The 18,511-nt window shown below is 42.4% G+C and overlaps 1 protein-coding gene across 1 annotated transcript in view; it reads right to left on the bottom strand.

Moving 5' to 3' along the window:
* Positions 1 to 14,673, bottom strand: part of Drp2 (dystrophin related protein 2) — a 49,816-nt gene extending 35,143 nt beyond the window's left edge. The window contains 2 exon segments of the mRNA XM_032889794.1: positions 14,339 to 14,406; positions 14,597 to 14,673. The gene's annotated coding sequence lies outside the window, so the exon portion shown is untranslated.
* Positions 14,674 to 18,511: the final 3,838 nt, after the last annotated feature.

Genomic DNA, 18,511 nt, shown 5'->3' with positions numbered 1-18,511 from the left:
TGGGAGTTAGATAGGTAACATTGCCAACAGCAAGAGCAGAAATACAGGGAAAGAAGACATTTGCTGTGGTGAGGGGTGAGGACAATGTTACATAATCGGCTATACTGGAGACATTTAGCCGTACATATCAGGATTGTTGAGTTTTGAAAAGGAGATGGAGGAACAAAAAAGTAGATGCACAAACCAAGTGGCAGCTTAATAAATGCATACAACATGATCAAGCAGCAACATTGATACTTGAAAATAATAACGGTAATCTCTTTTAATGTGTGGCCAAAACAGTCCCTCCTCCAAAGGGGAAGAAGCAATCATCTTTGATTCCCAGTGGTGATGATAAAATGGTGACCATTTTTAGACTCTATTCCACTAGTTCCCAACATTTTATATATAAAGGTCCCTTCCTAAGATGAAGAAAGTCTCACTTCACCCACTCACTCCTACTATAGTAGCTGTACTTTTAGAACTTCCAGAATGAGAAAACACTTAACACATTTAGACATCTGTAGACTTCATGCATCAAGTACCCTTCTCCCTTCTTCAAGGGTTCATGGTAGCCAAGATGGAGGACTATTTCAGAGTCTGAGGTCTGTAGCATGAGGGATACTTTGTCTTGACTTAAAATCCCCGACAATTACACAACTCCACAGCTTTCTTCCTACAAAGAGATTGCCAGAGGATGGCTGAAAATATGATTCCCCCATTCAGATACCAACAGGAAAAGATCAGTCACTCAGATGAAATATAACTTATTGAAATGGATGTGGTGGAGCACACCTTTAATCCCGGAACTCGGGAGGCAGAGGCAGGTAGATCTCTGAAGAGTTCAAAGGTACCTAGTCCAGAACAGTTTTATTTTTGGTGAATTCACAAGTAGTTCACGTTCTTACAATTCAAAAGGTGTTTTTAACCTGCAGTGCTAGCAATTGAATCTGGAAACTCAGGCATACTAGGCAAGTTCTATATGACTGAACTACATTTTTAGCCATTAAAAGGTTTTCATTTGAAATTTATTTATGTATTTACTTGTAGCACTGGAGGTAGGGCCAGGGCCTTTCAAATGCTAGTCAAGAGCTCTACTACTAAACCTTCATGTACACTCTTTACAGAAGAGCTGGAAAATGTGAAATAAATTGTAGGATGGAATTGAATGTAAGCTATCATATTATCATAACCTAGAGATATCCATTACTGACAGATGGAAAGATATAGTATTTTGTCTTTGAGAAACATATTGGTTAAGTCCCAGGTGTTTTGGAGGACATGTATGCCACTTTTTGAGTCAAGTGTTTGAATGCTTGGCCTCTAGGGAGGAGCATTATTAGGTGTGGCTTTGTTGGAGGAAGTGTGTCACTGTGGGGAGCTGGCTTTGAGGTGTAAGAAGCTCAAGTCAGTTCTCTCCTTGCTTCCTTCCGATCAAAATGTAGAAGTCTCAGCTCCTTCTCCAGCACCATGTCTCCCTGATGCTGCCATGCTCCTGCCATGACAATAATGACTGGGACCTTTGAACTGTAAGCCAGCTCCAATTAAATGTCTTCATTTATAAGAGTTGCCGTGGTCATGGTCATTCCCAGCAATAAAACCCTCACTAAGACAAGTTGAAACTGGTTGCCTGTAACCTGGGACAGGAGAAGCGTCAGAATAACTAAAAGCAGCCTATTCCAAAGAGAGGAGAGGAAGCGCTTTGGAAATCCATGAAGGTAGTAAGGGATGGTAACCCTGGAAAGCGCACAGAAAATGAGCATTGAGCTAACTAGGGGTACTCTAAACTGAACAGTTCTCTGCCATGTAGTCACTGCTGAGGGGAAGGCAAGTGGAATTCCCATCCCAAATCTTTGGTTTTCCCCTCTCTGCATTGTCCTAGGGAACAGAACCCTCCAAAGCAGGCTGTTCAATCAAAACATCTCCATGTAAAACTAAAGAGATATGTAGAGAGCAGTTGTGCAGAAAGCCAAGAAAACATGAAAGAGCAAGGCATCTTGACTCATCCCCCAGAGTACAGCTCCTCAGTCACTGAATTAGAAGATAAAGGAAATGAGTAAATGTTAGGTTGACTTCGAAGGTTAACCAGTCAAGATGATCAGTGAACCCAAAGAGGCTACAGTAAGCACAGGACTCTAACTCAAGACCTAGGCAAGAAAGAAGTAACATGGAAGAAAAGTTCAGCAAGAAAGTTGGGATTTGGAAAACAGGAAAAGATAAAATAGAAAAGTTAGAAAAGTGGCCAATGAGAAGGTTTAGTGGGTTAAGCTGCTTGCCAGCAAGTCTGACAACCTGAGTTTGATCAATGGGAAATACTCAGTAGATGGAGAAATCAACCCTCAACAATTACTCCCCAACAAAAAACAAACAAACAAATTTAATAATGAAATGTTGGAAATGAAAAATCAATAAATCAAAACTTTAAAAATAGTGAAAACATTACCAATAGACTCAACACAGAATATGAGCGATGGCGGACAAGGTCAACAAAACACCACAGTTACAAACAAACATCAATAAAAAAAGTGTACAGCACTCAGGAGGCAGAGGCAGGTAGATTTCTGTGAGTTCAAAGCCAGCCTGGTCTACATAGTAAGTTCCAGGACATGTAGAGAGATACTGCTTCAAAAAACTAAAAGAGAAAACAAATGAGCATAGTCATAAGTTCCAAGAATTTTGGGTCAAAACACCAAAGCACAGGATATGAGTTGAGACAAAACAGAGCACACTGAGAATCTATATAATAGGAGAGCCACATAACAATCCCTAAATCGAGAGAAATAAATGCAAATTCCAGAGACGTTTGGAATTCAACACAGCATGGCAAAGTAAGATCCTCCTTGGCACCCTGAGGTCGAGAAGCCAAAAATACAAACCAAAGAAACAATTTCCAAAGCTGTAAGGCATACTATCACTTACATACAAAAGCAAACACATCAGAAAACATCCTGTTTCTTATCAGCAACCCTAAACCTAACCAATGGAGGAGAAGAAGATACTTCGGAATGTAAGTAACTGATGGAGACCCAATCAAAACATGATTTCTAATACCTGTAGAGAGCGTGGTCATTGGTTCTGCATTGACACCTGAACTCAGTTTAAATCTACACTTATAATCACCAACAATGTGGCCTGGGGAATACCTTTATCTCTCAGAGCATCAGTACTCTCATCTGTAAAATGGGTATAAGAATAATACTGACCTTATGGAATTGTTCTCATTATTAAAGTCAGTCATGTTAACATACTTCCTGGCAGTAGGGCATGGCTGAGTGCTACCTATAATCATTATTATATCCTATCTTACTGAATTGATATATCATAATTCATTTTATGATGTGGTCATATATTTATAGTTCTTTAGCTTTAGAATTCAAATTGCAGTGAACAACTTTCTGCATAATTATGATCCTCAATATAATTTCCTGAAATGGGAAAAACAAAAGCTCCCCAAAAGCCCTCCAAAAGACCCTAGTACTTGACATGTATATTTAAAGCATCCTAGAAAAAAGTTATATTGGTTTATACTACCACAAACAATGTATGCATGTGCCAACTTCCTAGAACACTTGCCAACAGCATGTATCCCTGTTTTGCCAATTTTGAGATTTGCCCCTCCACGCCTGTTTAGTAGACACTTGCATTTCTTCTTCTGTAAACTGTTTTGAGAGTGGCTTTTTATAAAATACAGTGTGCTGACACTTGACTGCAATCCCAGCATTGCAGAGGCAAAGGAAGAAACATTGTCACCAGTTCAAGGCCAGCTTATCTACATAGCAAGGTGCCCAGCCAACCAGGGCTATAGTGCGAAATCCCTGCTCCAATAAACACAACAACAAAACAGAATTCTTTAAAAAATATCGGGGCTGGGGATTTAGCTCAGTGGTAGAGCGCTTACCTAGGAAGCGCAAGGCCCTGGGTTCGGTCCCCAGCTCCGAAAAAAAGAACCAAAAAAAAAAAATATCGCTTTCCTTCTCATTGTTCTGCTAACCTGTCACCAGAGAAAACTGAGATAAACTGAGGAATAAAAAAAAAAAAATGATACCTTTTAAGTCATGGTGGCCCACCCCTTAAATCTCACTGGTCTTGAAGCGGAGGCAGGTGGATCTCAGTGAGTTCAAGGCCAGCATGGTCTATAAAGGAGGTTTCAGGACAGCCAGGGCTACATAAGAAAGAGACCCTGTCTCAATTTCCTTCCCCAAAAGATGAACATAACACAGACAAAAAGAATTCACCTCTTTCTGTCCCAGCTTCCGGTTCCAGAATCCTCTGTTTTCAGCCTTTTGTTTTATGACTTTAAGCCTCTCTAAGCCTCACTTTTTACATTTGTTATTCACTGACATTTCCGTACATGCGTAGACTGTATTTTGATTATATTCACTGCTGATTACCTTCTCTCCCTGCTCTCCAGCCAGCTCAACCTCTCCTCCCTAACAAATTCCCCTTCTACTTTTGTTTTTCCTTTTTGTTTTGTCGTTTGCTTACGGAGTTTAATTAGGGTTATTTGCATAAACATAAATAGGAGGTTGTTCATTGGAGCATGGACAACTAACCAGTGACTACACCACTGAAGAAAATGACTCCTCCCCCAAGCAACCATTAACTGCCAATAATAACTCCTCAAGGAGGGGTGGAGCCTCCTGAGCCCCTCCTCCATTCATGATTGACTGTTGAAGGGTCCCATCTTGTGCAGGCCTTGTGTAGGTAATCAGTCTGTATGCGCATGATGAGGACTGGATTTTAGGACTTATTTGGTTATTCTGTCAAATGTGGGTGCTCCAAAGATTATGGCATCAAAAACATTGATCATTATTCCCACTGTACAGCCGTGGAGCTTGAAGCGCATAAACTGTCTTTCATTTTTCACACAGGAGCCAGGCACTGTGGTCAGCACTTAAGAGGAAGAGAGAGGAGGATGGAGATTTCAAAGTCATTCTTGAGTACATAGTAGTTTGATGTCAGCCTGAGATGAGTGAGACTTGTCTCAAACAAAGAAATAAACAAAAAGCAAGCAAGCCAGCAAACAGAAAAAAGATTTTAGTATAATTCAAGGCATGTCCTAGCAAAGAATTATAATTTTTTCAGATGAACATGCTGAGATATAACTGAACCCATCCAGAGGTCCTGATTTCTTCGCTTTTTGTTCTATGGCGTATGCATAGACAGTATGTGTAGGCGCAGCGCTGCCATGGCATGTGGTGCATACGCAAATGCAGCATGGCAGGCGTATGCAGGTGTGTGTGTGTGTGAATATGCAGCGGCGGCGCAAGGGCAAAGTGTGTGTGTGTGTGTGTGTGTGTGTGTGTGGGTGTTGGCAATGAGATGACTCAGTAGACACGGACAACAGCACTCAAGCCTGACAATCTGAGTTCCATCTGACTTCCATACATACACTGTGCATGTACAGCTATATGTGATCCAATAAATAAATAGATAGATAGATAGATAGATAGATAGATAGATAGATAGATAGATAGATAAATAAATGTAAACAAATTAAATAGACCTGGCATGTGTGCACACATGTGCAAGTGTGTGTGTGTGTGTGTGTGTGTGTGTGTGTGTGTGTGTGTGTGTGTGTAACTTGAGATTGAGTTTCATGCATGCTAGGCTAGTGCTCTATCACTGAATTACATCCCTAGCCATTTTCCTTTTTGAGACAGAATTCTACTTTTTATCAGACTGGCCGTGAAATTGAGGTCTTTCTGCTTCAGCTTCTTAAGTAGCTAAAATCATAGACATGTACCACTGTACATAGTTAAAATATATTTTCATAAATTAAAAGACAAGAAATAAACCAAGATGGTTACTCTTCATTTGCTCCCAAAAATGAAAATATGCCCTTCTATTTATATATTTCCAAAATATCATTTGGAAGTATATAAAATAATTTGTTACCATTGGAAAAGGGAAGTAATATTGTAGAGAAATTCTTTTTTCCATTTCTTTTTTGGAAATTTTTTCCCCTTAAAAAATCAGTATGCTTATAAAAAGTGTAATTGAGATCTATGCAAAATATATTAAATTATTGTACGTACATCCCAACATAATCACAGACCAGGTGGAAAAATAAAATTGTAATCTACACCATAAAAATCTCATGTCACCAACAGGAAATATAAATTTATGGATTTTATTTATTTATTTATTCATTCATTTATTTATTTGTGTTTGAGTGTCGCCTGCATGGCGTACTGTATATGTGTGTGCTCCTGAACTGGAGTTACAGAGTTGTCAGAGCAAAAACATGGGTGTTGGGGTAACACTAAAAGCTGCGGGACTAGTTCCTCATCATTTCATTTCACGTGGCTCCGCTGTTTTCTCTGCCAGCCGCTTCCACACACAGTCCCCTTTGTTGGCAAAATCAAAGTTCCAAACTTGTAATTTAGCACAATTCTATATGTTAAATACTCCCTCCATGATACATCCACACAATAAATTCACTGCCAATTAATAAAGATTTAAACCGCCCACCTAGACAAGATAAAATTTAGCCCACCTGGATCTGGATCATCCTGCTTTGTAGTCTCCATCTTGATTTGCCTTGCTCCTTGTCCGCCTCCCTCCTTCCTAGACTTTTCCCTGTCTACCCATCCTTCTCATCCAGTGATAGGCTATGCCTTATCCTGGACCCGCCTTGCTGCATAATGACATCACCCTACAACATGGGGTGCTGGGAACTGAACCCAGGTCTCAAGATCGTGAGTGCTCCTAACTGATGAAGCATCTCTCCAGTTTTAGAAATGTAGGTTTTAAACTCAACATTTTTTATGCTTTTTTGAATTTTCGTCATGTAATATATTAAGTGCTTCCAAAGCAGCCATTTCTCCTTTCCCCACTTTCCTTTAAGATGCCACCGAGCCAGAAGGCTGGTGTGAACTTGTCAACTTGGCAGAAGTTAGAATCACCTTGTAGGCAAGGTGAGGAATTTTGGGGATTAAGAGGGCCTGAGAATGTTGTGAAAGAGTGCCTTCATTGTGTTAATCCGTGTTAAAAAAAAAAAAAAGACCCATTTTAACCGAAGGTGAGCCCATTCCCTGTGGAGAATCTTGGAATGAATAAAATGGACAAAGGAGCTGAGCATTCAGCCCTCTCTATTTCCTTATTGCTGATGCGATGTGACAAGCGCCTTCAAGCCCCTGTGCCCTTGACTTACCTGCTGTCTCAGGGTCTCTATTGTGTGATAAAATGCCATGATTAAAAAAAAAAAAAAAGCAATATGGGAAGAAAGGTTCATTAGGGTTAAGACATTCTGGAGGGAAGCTTCTTAAGGCAGGAACTGAGGTAGGGACATGGATGGTGCTGCTTTTCTGCCTTTGCTCCCTATGGCTTGATCCACTGCTTTTATAGAACCCAGACCACCACCCCAGGGTCACACCACCTACCATGAGTTGGGCCCTCTTACATCAAATCACTAATTAAGGAAATGCCCTACAGACCTTCTATAAGAAGGCAATTTAATGAAGGAATTTTCTCACTTAAGATTCTTTCTTTCCAGATGCATCTAGGTTTGTGTCCAGTTGAAGAAAACCAACCAGCACTCTAACTATATGATGTAATACCTTGAACGGTGAGCTAAAGCAAACCATTTGTCTTTCAGTTATTTCCCCAAGTGTTTGTTAGAAGATTCATTTTTTTCACTCTGTGTATGTGTCTGTCTGTCTGGAGGTATGTACCAGTGCTGATGGAGGCCAGAGACCCAGGATCCCCTGGAACTGGAGTTACAGGTAGTTGTTAATTACTTGGTGTGGGTGCTGGAAGTTGAGCTTGCATCGTTTGGGAAAGGAGCAAGGGCTCCTAACCATTGAGCCATCTCTCTGGCCTCTACCCAAGTCCTTTTGTCACAGCAACAGAAAAAGAACCAAGACAAGGTCTTCATTTGTTTGGTGGAAAGAATGATGCAGTAACTTTTCTGTACCTAAATAAATAACAGTAGTTATACTCTTCTAACCAGCATGGTGATTCATACCTGTAAAACTCAGGAGTCTGCAACAGGAGGATTATGGGTCTAAGGACATCCTAGGTGACAAAGAGAGATACTGTCTCAAAAAAAAAAAAACACCTCCCACAAAATTCCATATATATGTATGTATATATATATGTACATATGTGTGTGTATGTGTGTGTCTTCATTCTAAAGAGTTAACTAAATGTTAATATATAATACAGGTCCCTCATACAATAATCTTATAAAAGAGTCAGGATCTCTCAACAAATAAATGAAAAACAGGTACACAGACAAGAAAGTCATTTGGTCATACTGAAACCATATGCAAACAGCTAAAGGCAGTTCTGCCTCAGAATGCAAGTCCTTCACTGCCAGGTGATGTTCTCTGTAAATTTGTAGAGCCCACACAGAGGCACTGTCATTGGTCCCCCCTACAAAGCAGAGGAGGGAGCTTGTTGAAAAGATGAGGGACAATAGAGGAAGAGAGTGGGGAACAAAAGAAAGTAACATATGTGGTCATGTGCGTGTGTGTGCATGCATGTGTATGTACATGTGTGTGTGCGTGTGTGCTTGTGTGTGTTTGAGATTCAAGTATTATAAGTATGTATGAAAAATGCCATAAATTAAATACAGATAAGCATATAGAGTTTGGGAGAATGATGGATACCAAGGAGAGAAGCTAGGAGGGGCGAGAGGAAGGAAAGCGGGGAAAGGCAATTTAATTCTATTTTAATTAAAAATATTATTTTGGGCAGGGTGTGGTCCCACATGACTTTAATCCCAGAACTCGGGAGGCAGAGGCAGGCTCTGTGAGTTTGAGACCAGTCTGGTCTATAGAGTGAGTTCCAGGACAGCTAGTAGTACACAGAGAAACCCCATCTAAAAACAAAATCATTTGAAATGGCTTTACATTTATTTAGCTCAGAGTTTTAGAAGCTGTGCAGTGAAACAAGCATCATGACCCTAGTCCAGGCTGTGTCACATCACATGGTGCCCTTGCATCTCTATGTGTTTGTGCCTTCCTGACCCTCCTCGTTCTTCCCTCCTCTTAATAAGGCCAGTAGGCATTAGTCATCATGAGTCTACCCTAATGATCTAAAGGAATCACTTTCCCAAGTGGTGCTATTGCTTTTAATGGTTTTTTTTTTTAGCCTATACTTCTTTTACACAGTGCGTATATGTATATAACAGACATATAATATAAATGCAACCTGCTGAGTCTGTTTTTGCTGTTACTGTAACTATGGTTTCAGGGCTCACCACTCTGTGTGGGCCAACCCCCAGTAAAGGGACTCGGCCTGGGAGATGCTAATTTTCCTTCTCCAGCAGCTATTAGTTGCCTGTAGTACTTTTGTCTAGGTGGCATCTACATTTATTTGTGAGTAAGGATACCTTTTGAACATCAGAAGGAATTTTTGCAATGGTAGCAAAAGGGCAGGGAGATTTTTTAAGGTCCATGACCTCACCAGCCCCATGAAGCTAGTTGGTCAGTACAGGGCCTGATTTCCTCCTGTAGAGTAGGCTTCACCAAAAAGTACCTTCTTTACAGCAACAGAGATTATCAAGAAAAAAACAGAACTGGCAGACAAAACACACACACACACACACACACACACACACACACACACACACACACACACGCAAAGAGAATGCAGTGACTACAACATTGTATTGATGACCCAGGAAAAGCACTTAAATGTCTCTTTGCGGGACATCCGAGAAATAAATTTGACTGACAAGTTTCTCAGTTTGAGTTCAGAGCTTTCTCCAGTGTCTGAGCAACGACATTTCAAAAATGAACAACCAACTTTTCCACCTAAATAACCCGTAAAGTTAGAAAACGACACCACAGAGAGAGCAGAAATGGACTAGGATGTCCACTGTCGTGTAGTGTCAAAGAGCAAAAATGTGCAATTGCCTCAGATGTCCATCACCAGGGGACTGGCCAGTGGACCGTGCCAGAGAGGAAGCACAGCATGATGGTTAAGGGCATGGGCCCAGAGCCGCAGCGTTTGCCTCTGCATCTGGCTCTGCCACTTACTAACGGAAATCTGCACAAGCTCTCTAACCTTATTGTACTTCAGCTGCTACAGCTCTAAAATGGGGCGAACAAAAAGACTGAGCATGTGTGCATCCTCTTTCACTGCCACGCTGCAGAAACACCACCTTGTGAGAGGAAATGTGGTCATGCAGTCTCACCTTGGACTGAGGAGAGAAGTCTGTAGTCATGGAAAACCGCCTCATTCATTGCCTTGTTGCCAGTCGCTAATTCATGCTCTCTGCTGTTTAGCAAGCACTCAAATGTTATCTATGGAGGTCGCTCATACGGGATTGCTATGTAGTTGCTAAAAGGACATAGCTTTATATGTACAGACTTATCAGACTCTGTCTTGATTTGATTTCTGCTGCCATGACTTACAGGTTCTTCCAGAGGGGAGTCAGGGCGGAGACTCAAAGAAGGAACCGGGAGGCAGGAACTGAAGCAGAAGCCATGGGGAAATGTTGCTTTTTGCCTTGCTCCTCACAGCTTCCCTAATCTTCTTCTCTTATACAGAACACTCTGTCCAGGTGCACTGCCCACAGTGTGATTGATCTCTGTGCCCAAGATGCCCCCTTGGACTTGTTTACAGCCCGATCCCCAAGGGGCATTTTCCTCAGCAAGTTTCCTCCTCTGAGGTAACTCTAGCTTGTGTCAAGCTGACAAAAAGCTAACCACTACAGATGCCAAACATGTATATTTTAGTTAAAGAAAACAGCTGTTAAATAGTATGCTTGATAAAAGGCGATTTTTGTAAATGCCTTTACCAATCTATGTGTGAATACATGCAGAAAGAAAACCTAGACAAATATATTGCAAACTGTTTATTGACACTTCTAGGGAGCTGCATAAATGAAACTCTCTTTTTTTTTAAACCCTGGGTTTTTTTTTTTGACAAACCATTTATTATTCTCAGGAGAGAAAAAAGATTGAGTTTTAAGGTGGATATGCGTGTACGAAGAACCAGACAAACGGAAGTCTTCCGCCATGCACAGACTCCTTTGCCTCAGTCCAAGGGTGAGGCTACATGACCACCTTCCTCTCTCACAATGTGGCTTTTCTACTAGACAGTATGGTAGTAAGAGAGGAGGCACACATTATATATGTCTTCCTAAAATAATTTCCTATAGTTTCTGGCCAAAGCCAAGTTTCTACTTAGGATATACCTCAACTAATGAATCAGAGAAACCCCAACTGTCAAACTGGAAGAGACCCGTGAGATTAAAGCAATCCCTTAATTGGCAAATGAAAACAAGGGAATGTGTTCCTGAGGTAAGACCTGGAAAGCCTTCTTGAGAAATAAAATGTATTTCCCACTCAAAAGTCTTAAGATCCATCCACATAGGTGATAATTTTATTTATTTGTCTCTTAGACAAAGAACTCAACAAAACTGGAATTTTCTTATACCGCTAGTCAGAATGTAAGTTGGAAAGCCATTTTGGAGAGGGAATCACAATGACTTCTAATGATGCCGTTGCTCATATTTTGTGAGTGAACAATTCCACACCAAATAATCTTCCCGACAGAAGCATTCACCCAAATTCAAGTGCCTAAGAAGGAGCACAGAAGCCCCAGGGGTCATAGCGGCAAGCTAGAGATCTAAACATCTACCTGCAGCAGAATGGGTGACTAAATTTCACTTATGTTCATAAATGCACTCTTGAAAAATGAGTGAATTATGGCCACATATTTCAACATGGATGTATTTCACAAGTATAATATTGATTATTAAAAAACAAGTTGCAGTATAATACATACACTGAACACCATTGGAATAAACTTTTAACATACATGAAGCATCAGCATAGGTTCTTTAAACACACACATGGTAAAGATTAGAGTATGAATAAATGAAAGAGAAGAGCAAACACTACATCCAGGATACTGTGGAGCGGGGAAGCTTTAATTATGGAAACATAGACTCTATTGGTAATGTCTTTTTTAACCCGAACATCACATTATGTCCAGATCTTACTATGTCTCTCTTATGTGCTTTATGCTGCTTTGAATGTACAAAAACACTTCACAACACAGGGCTTTTTTAAAATACAATAAATCCCATGCTAAATAAAAACCCGATCATTTTCAGACATAACAAGAGACTAAGTGCAATGTAATAAATGCCGATGTTGCACTCAAAATTTAAAAGATTGTTCCTCAGACCTTCTTCATTTTCCCAGGACTACTTCCGCAGGAGGGAAGCTACTAGAGATCTGGCAGTTGGGTGTAGTCAGACGGGAATCAGGAGAAAATCTTCCAGCCAGTCATTAACTACAGAAAGGAGAGCAATTTTACTAATCTCTTGGGTTTGCGCATTGAAAAATACAATGGTGGAGCAGATTGTCTTAGAGAGTTTTGTTTTCGGATGATTGTTTGTTTGTCTGGTGGGTTAATTGGTTAGCAGGATGCTAAAGCCGTCCTGGTAAAGTGCTCAAGTGTTTCCCATGTCAAAACATTATTCAGATTTATGCAAAACAGAGTGCCTCATAGCCCTTAGTGTGCTTTATGGACATTGTCACTCTCCAAGAGGGCAATTCAGTTAAAAAGCATTTCCAACCCCTCCCCCCCACACACACTTTAAATGGAATCTATTAACATTCTCCTAAAACTATTGTCTTAGAAAGATTTTAGCTGTCAGTGTTTGGAATCCTTTGGAAGGACTGGCAAGATGGCCCAGTGGGTAGACACCTGCTGGCAAACCTAAGGGCCGAAGTTGGATTCCTGAGACCCACATGGTGGAAAGGGCAGAACTGATTTTTTTTTTTTTTTTTTTTTTTTTTTCACAATTGTCCTCCTCATACTTGCACCTGAGAGCTGCGGCACATGCCTCCGCCTCTCTACATAAGGCGCACATGAAGTAAACTACACTGTAATAAAAGGCCTAGACTCCACTGAGTGGGCTTTCTCCTGTGGGAGTGCCTTCTCTGTTTATCAGACTCTCTTCTTACCTCCATTAATGACTTGTACCCTCCTCGCACAGGCATTATGGCAGACCGATGCGGACACTTGTGAGCACATATGATGGGAAGGCTGTGCCCTAGATGGTCTCTTTATATCTACATTTTAGGCCTCTCCCCTCCTTTGGGTGACAGAGGAGCTGAAAGCTGTTCCTGGTGGGAGCTCAGAGTCACCCAGCTAGGTCCTAAGGGACAAGTCTCTTCCTTCACGCCTTTATCCCATATCAAGAGTTGCCAGGAAGCAGCACTCCGAGGCAGGGGAGGAGCAGCTCCATCTTCTTTCAGAGACAGGACATTGACAAACTTCTAGTCGGAGACTCTTAGGGACCCCCCAACCACACACACCAAATCTCAGAAGAAGAATCTGCTGGGGTTTGTGGCTTCCTCTGGACTCTTTGGGCAGGTGATTTACTTGGGAGTCTTTAATTTAGAAATAAAGATTCCTTTGGAAACGTCTCTATGTGGAGATTTTCAATGCCTTTGTTCTTTTGAACAATGGAAAGGGAAGCAGAAAGGTATATCTTTTCCTGACAGTACGTGCCATGTTCTTGACAAACCAGAACACTGGATCTCCTTTCCTAAGACCTCTTCCCCCCACTCCCAGCCACCTCACCTGCTTGGAACCCACAAGGTCTGTCCTTATCTACCTCTCAAAAGAAGGATAAAGCATATTTACCCTTCCAGTCCCAGGCCCATGTACCAGGTTGGGGCACTTAGCCTGAGGCTAGGAGAGGCAGGGGTGTGGAAGGAAATGGGGTGTTGGACTCTAGAGAAGTAAGCTCTATTTCAAATCACTCCAAACTATGCTCTGGAGAGGTAAAAGGTGCCTCCCAGGTACAGGAAGACAGAAGAGACAGTGGGGGAAATGAAGGGGATCAGGAAGTCAGTGCAGGCTTGCCTTGAGCCCTTCACCCGGGGCTCTGAGGCCTCAACCCAGTTTACTTCTGGGAAGAACTCCTGTGTCCTGTCTCCTGGCCAGAATACTCATTTGCTCAGAAAATTGGAGGTCCACTGTTGCCTCTCTGAGTAAATGCTTTCCACACACACACGCCCCTTCCCTCTTACCAGTAAATCTACCCTTGGACAAAAAGCATGTCATTGAAAAATCTAAGATAAATAAACACCCCATTTCTATCAGAGGAACAAACCTCTTTCCTCTTATTCTTCCTTTAGATCACAATTACTCTTGTAATTGTCTTGAGTTATGATTCTCGGGTATCTTTTTCCTTCTTTATGAATCCAATCAGTGGCTACTTCATTAGAAGCATTTTAAATGCAAGTTTTTCCTCAAAGACACATGCAGTCAGACAAGAACAGCCATACGGACAGCCCCCTTAGACAGTACCCTTGAAGCTTCCCTTATTTCAGCCAGCTGAATGAGGGCAAGGCTCGGAAACAATTGCTCTGTGGCCTACCTTCTGATTCCGTCAGGTCTGCGAAGCAGGCGGTAGCTGGAAGCCGGGAGGCCCAGGCTAGGCTGCCTCTGTGAATCAGCAAAGAAGTCCCTCAGACAGGGATGCCGACAGCTGCTGTGTGCACACTCTCCCGGTCTCTCCCACCTCCCTGTCCTCCTCCTCCTTCTCCTCCTCCTCCTCTTCCTTCTCCGCCTCCCCTCTCCGAGCTGCTCTGTGTTGCTATGCAATCATCACCAGTACTAACAGCACCATTCCGACCTCAGGCAAAGATACCCTTGACTGGACGAATGCAGAGAGAGCAAGGACAGTTTTGTAAAAGTATCAGTGCCGTGGCGGCTCGCGGAGATTTCAATTCATTTGAAGCAGAAGAGCAAAGCGGAAGAGCCTGAAAAGCAGAGGGAGAGAGGGGGAGAAGGAGGAGAGGCTTCCACTGGGAGGAGGAGACAAAAGAGCCCCGGAGATCAATACAAGCTGCTAAGCTGAGCAAAGTGTCTGGCCCCCAACTTCCACATAACCAACCCAGAGCCAGCAACTTTGAGCCCGGCGGCACAGGCCTCTCGGTAGTCTGTCCAGGATTAATTTCTGTGCTGGGGCTGAAACACACTGTTTCTAACAATTGTCATTAGTACCCAAACGGTCTTGGCTGGGCACAGTGCAATCTGCCAGTGACCTGTGAGCTCTTGGAGCCACTCCCTCCTAGTCCTTCAGTGTGTGAAACTCAACAAGTAAAAGAAAGAAAAGGGACTTGGGATGATTTGAGAAAATAAAGCTTCCTTGCTCCCCTCACTGACTACCTACCCTACTCACTATCACAGATTTTTTGCCACACCAGCTCTCACTCCTTTAACTGTTAAAGGTTTAAGTTCCAAACAGTTCCAACAGATCTGGATGCAGGATATTATATCGGTGTACAGAGGGCTCGGCACACAGCAGGTCACTTAACATACACGTGCTGAGTGAATGAGGAATGAATGGGTGACCTGATAAAGGCTGTCAGAAAACCCTCGCTGCCACCCCCCTGCCCAAAGGAGACTAAGGCTTGAAGCCTTAGAGCTCTAGGCCTTGGCAAAGGGACTCATTCTTTCCTCCCCCTGCGTCTGAGAATTGGGTATGTATGGAGTAAGGGGCTGCTTTGGGTGTTACTGAACTCCTCTGAGGAGGAAACTCCGTATGCTCTGACAGCACTAGAACTTCAAACAGAAAATGCTTCTGGATCTGTGGGATCTCAGACTGGTATTAATATGTCTAAAGCACTGAGAATCATTACAAAGACTATTATTATTATTATTTTACTTTATTTTGTGATTTAAATGAAAAATTTTTATTTATTTGTTTGTTTGAAATAGGATATCAGGTATCCCAGGCTGACCTCAAACTTGCCACACAGTTAAGGGTGACCTTGAGTTTCTGGTCCTTCTGCCTTTACTTCCTGGTGCTGCCATGTCAGGGACACAGCCCTGTGATGGTTTATGCTGTGCTAGGGGACAAATCCAGGGTCTGTCTTTGCTAGGCAAGCACATCACTCTATTCCAAGCCCTGAGAAAGATATCTTTAAATAATTTTAGTGGAAAAATAGTAGTTGTTCATATTCGTGGGGGTGTATCTTTAGGTTGTGAGCCAGTCCAACGAACTAATAGAGTACTGTGCGTGCCATGGGTGTTTTCCGTCTCTTCTTGGTGAAAGTGCTATAGAGCCTTCTAGCAGTGTTGAAGGAAGCACATTATTATCTGTGCTCATATGGTACAATATTAGCGTTTTCAATATGATCATTAGTTAAAAGTCTGTGTTAAGAAAAAGTGGTGTGTGTGTGTGTGTGTGTGTGTGTGTGTGTGTGTGTGTGTGTATTTCAGGATGAGATTTAAAAGCTGAAGCTTCACCAGTTATGAGGCCAGCCTGATTTACAAAGTGAATTATGGGACAGCCAGGACTACACAGAACAATAACCGTGCATCAACAACAACAATAAATGATGATGATGATGATGATGATGATGATGTTGATGATAAACAACTAACAACCTCCCCACCCCCTGCAAAAAAAAACCCTGAAAGTTACTAGCTTCAACAAATGGCTAGAAATAAAAGCCCCCTTCAAAGCAAACAAAATGGGAGCTAACTGTCCTTCCCTGAAGCTATTTATTTATTATCCCGTGTGTGAGCGAGGTTTGTCTACCTATATGTATGTGCACCACATGTATGTCTGGTGGTGCACATACCATATGTATGAGGTCAGAGGAGGGTGTCAGATTACCTAGAACTGGAGTTAGGCAGGGTCATGAGCCATCTTGTGGGTGCTGGGAACTGAATCTGAGTCCTCTTATACCATAGAGAGAAAGAGATTAGGGCCCTGCCAGGTGTAAGAAAGGTCACTGGTTTCTGGAACACGAGGATCAGCCTTTGCTTTTCAGAGACCACATGAAACAGGCCCAGGAGGTAACAAGCTCCTGGAAACAAAGCCATGTCAAGATGAGTGGCAGAGACAATTAGATCCCTAGAGCTTGCGGGCCAGCTAACCTGGGCACTTGACAAAGTTCCAAGACAATGAATGACCCTGTGTGAAACAAAAAGTGGAAAGCATAGCCCTTGTGATTGTCCTCTGGCCTCCGTACTAAGACACATCCCAATCCCCTACTCCCTACACAAACATGCAGAGGTCCACTCACACAAGCACTGAGCAGACTAGGTTTTTTGTTGTTATTGGTCAACTTGGTACAAGCTAGAGTCATCTGAGAAAGGGGGAATAGCAGTCAATAAAAGAATTGCCTCTACCACATTGGCCTATAGGGGAGTCTAGGGGAGATTTTCTTAAGTAATGATTGATGTGCCCACCCATTGTGGGCAGCACCATCTCTAAGAAGGTGAAGCTGGGTTTAAAAAGCAAGTCTCATAGGGGTTGGGGTTTAGCTCAGTGGTAGGCGCTTGCCTAGCAAGCGCCAAGGCCCTGGGTTCGGTCCCCAGCTCGAAAAAAAAAAAAAAAAAGAAAAAAAAAGCAAGCCTCATAAGTCATGGAGCACAAGCCAGTAAGCAGCATTTGTGCATAGTCTCCATTTTAGTTCCTGCTTTCAGGTTCCAGCCTTGGCTTCTTCGACAGGGGACTGTAACATGAAAGTCAGATAAACCCTTCCCTTCCCAGGTTGCTTTAGGTTGTGATCTTTTACCACAGCAATAGAAAGCAAACCAGAAGAGACATTACTGCCAACAAAAAAGAAGTGGCTGGTTTCTGGGGGAGCTTTAGAGAACCTGTCCGATCTCAACAAGGATATCTTCAACCAATCTTTTACTAACTAGCGAGCACCGCTCAGGCCTGATGGTGCACTTGGTCGTGGTTTTCCCATGACCTCCAGACCACGCGTCTCAGGAGTCCTTTACAACTGACTGGAAATGACTTTGAAGAGGTGATAACCAGAAAGAAGACCAGAGGGAAGGTTCTGAGACTGTGTTTGGGCTGGCATGGACATAGAATAAAAACGCAGAAACAAAGTAAGCACAGGGAGCCTGAATCACTGCTCACCTTGGCACCACCTCAGGAGCACACCCCAGAGAACCACAGACAAGGTCTAGAAGGAGGAAGGTGGGGGCGCCTGCTGGGGTACATGATCTTTATTGGCACTTGGATTTGTGCAAGTCACAAGAAGCATTTGTAATAATCCTTTACGTTTCCCTTTTCTGTTCCTAGAGCAAGCATTCAGACTGCAGATGCAAAAATACCACGTCAGTCTCAGTGAAAATATACCCATAGAGTTTATCCTGTGGGTGCAACAAAATGCTTCTCAAAATTCCTTTCTCTCAGACTAGTATAGCAGAAGGGATCTTTCTTCCTTGCTTTTTAGATTAATGCTTCTGAGAGTCCCTTTGAGACAGAAAACATTAAACAGCCAATAGCTGGTGTCTTCTTTTCCTCACTGCTGTGACAGAACTTCTGACAAAAGCAATTTAAGGAAGGAAGGGGCCTAGGGAGATGGCTCAGCAGGTGAAGGTGCTTGCAGCCAAGCTTAGCAACCTAAGTTCGGTTTGGAGACCCTGTTGTGTAACAGTTTCCTCTGAGATGAAACCATTCCAGCTTGCAGTGAAACTCTTCAAATAGGAAGGTAAACAGCTCAAGATAGCTTCAGGAAGTCCCTGAAACTGAACAGAGTGACTAGAAGAACCCTCCTTGCCAAAGTAAGCAGAGCCA

Source organism: Rattus rattus, chromosome X, assembly GCF_011064425.1.
Source record: "Rattus rattus isolate New Zealand chromosome X, Rrattus_CSIRO_v1, whole genome shotgun sequence".
In the NCBI taxonomy this organism is placed as follows: domain Eukaryota; kingdom Metazoa; phylum Chordata; class Mammalia; order Rodentia; family Muridae; genus Rattus; species Rattus rattus.
The sequence above is the reverse complement of the archived record's forward strand: the minus strand, read 5'-3'. Positions and strand labels throughout refer to the sequence as shown.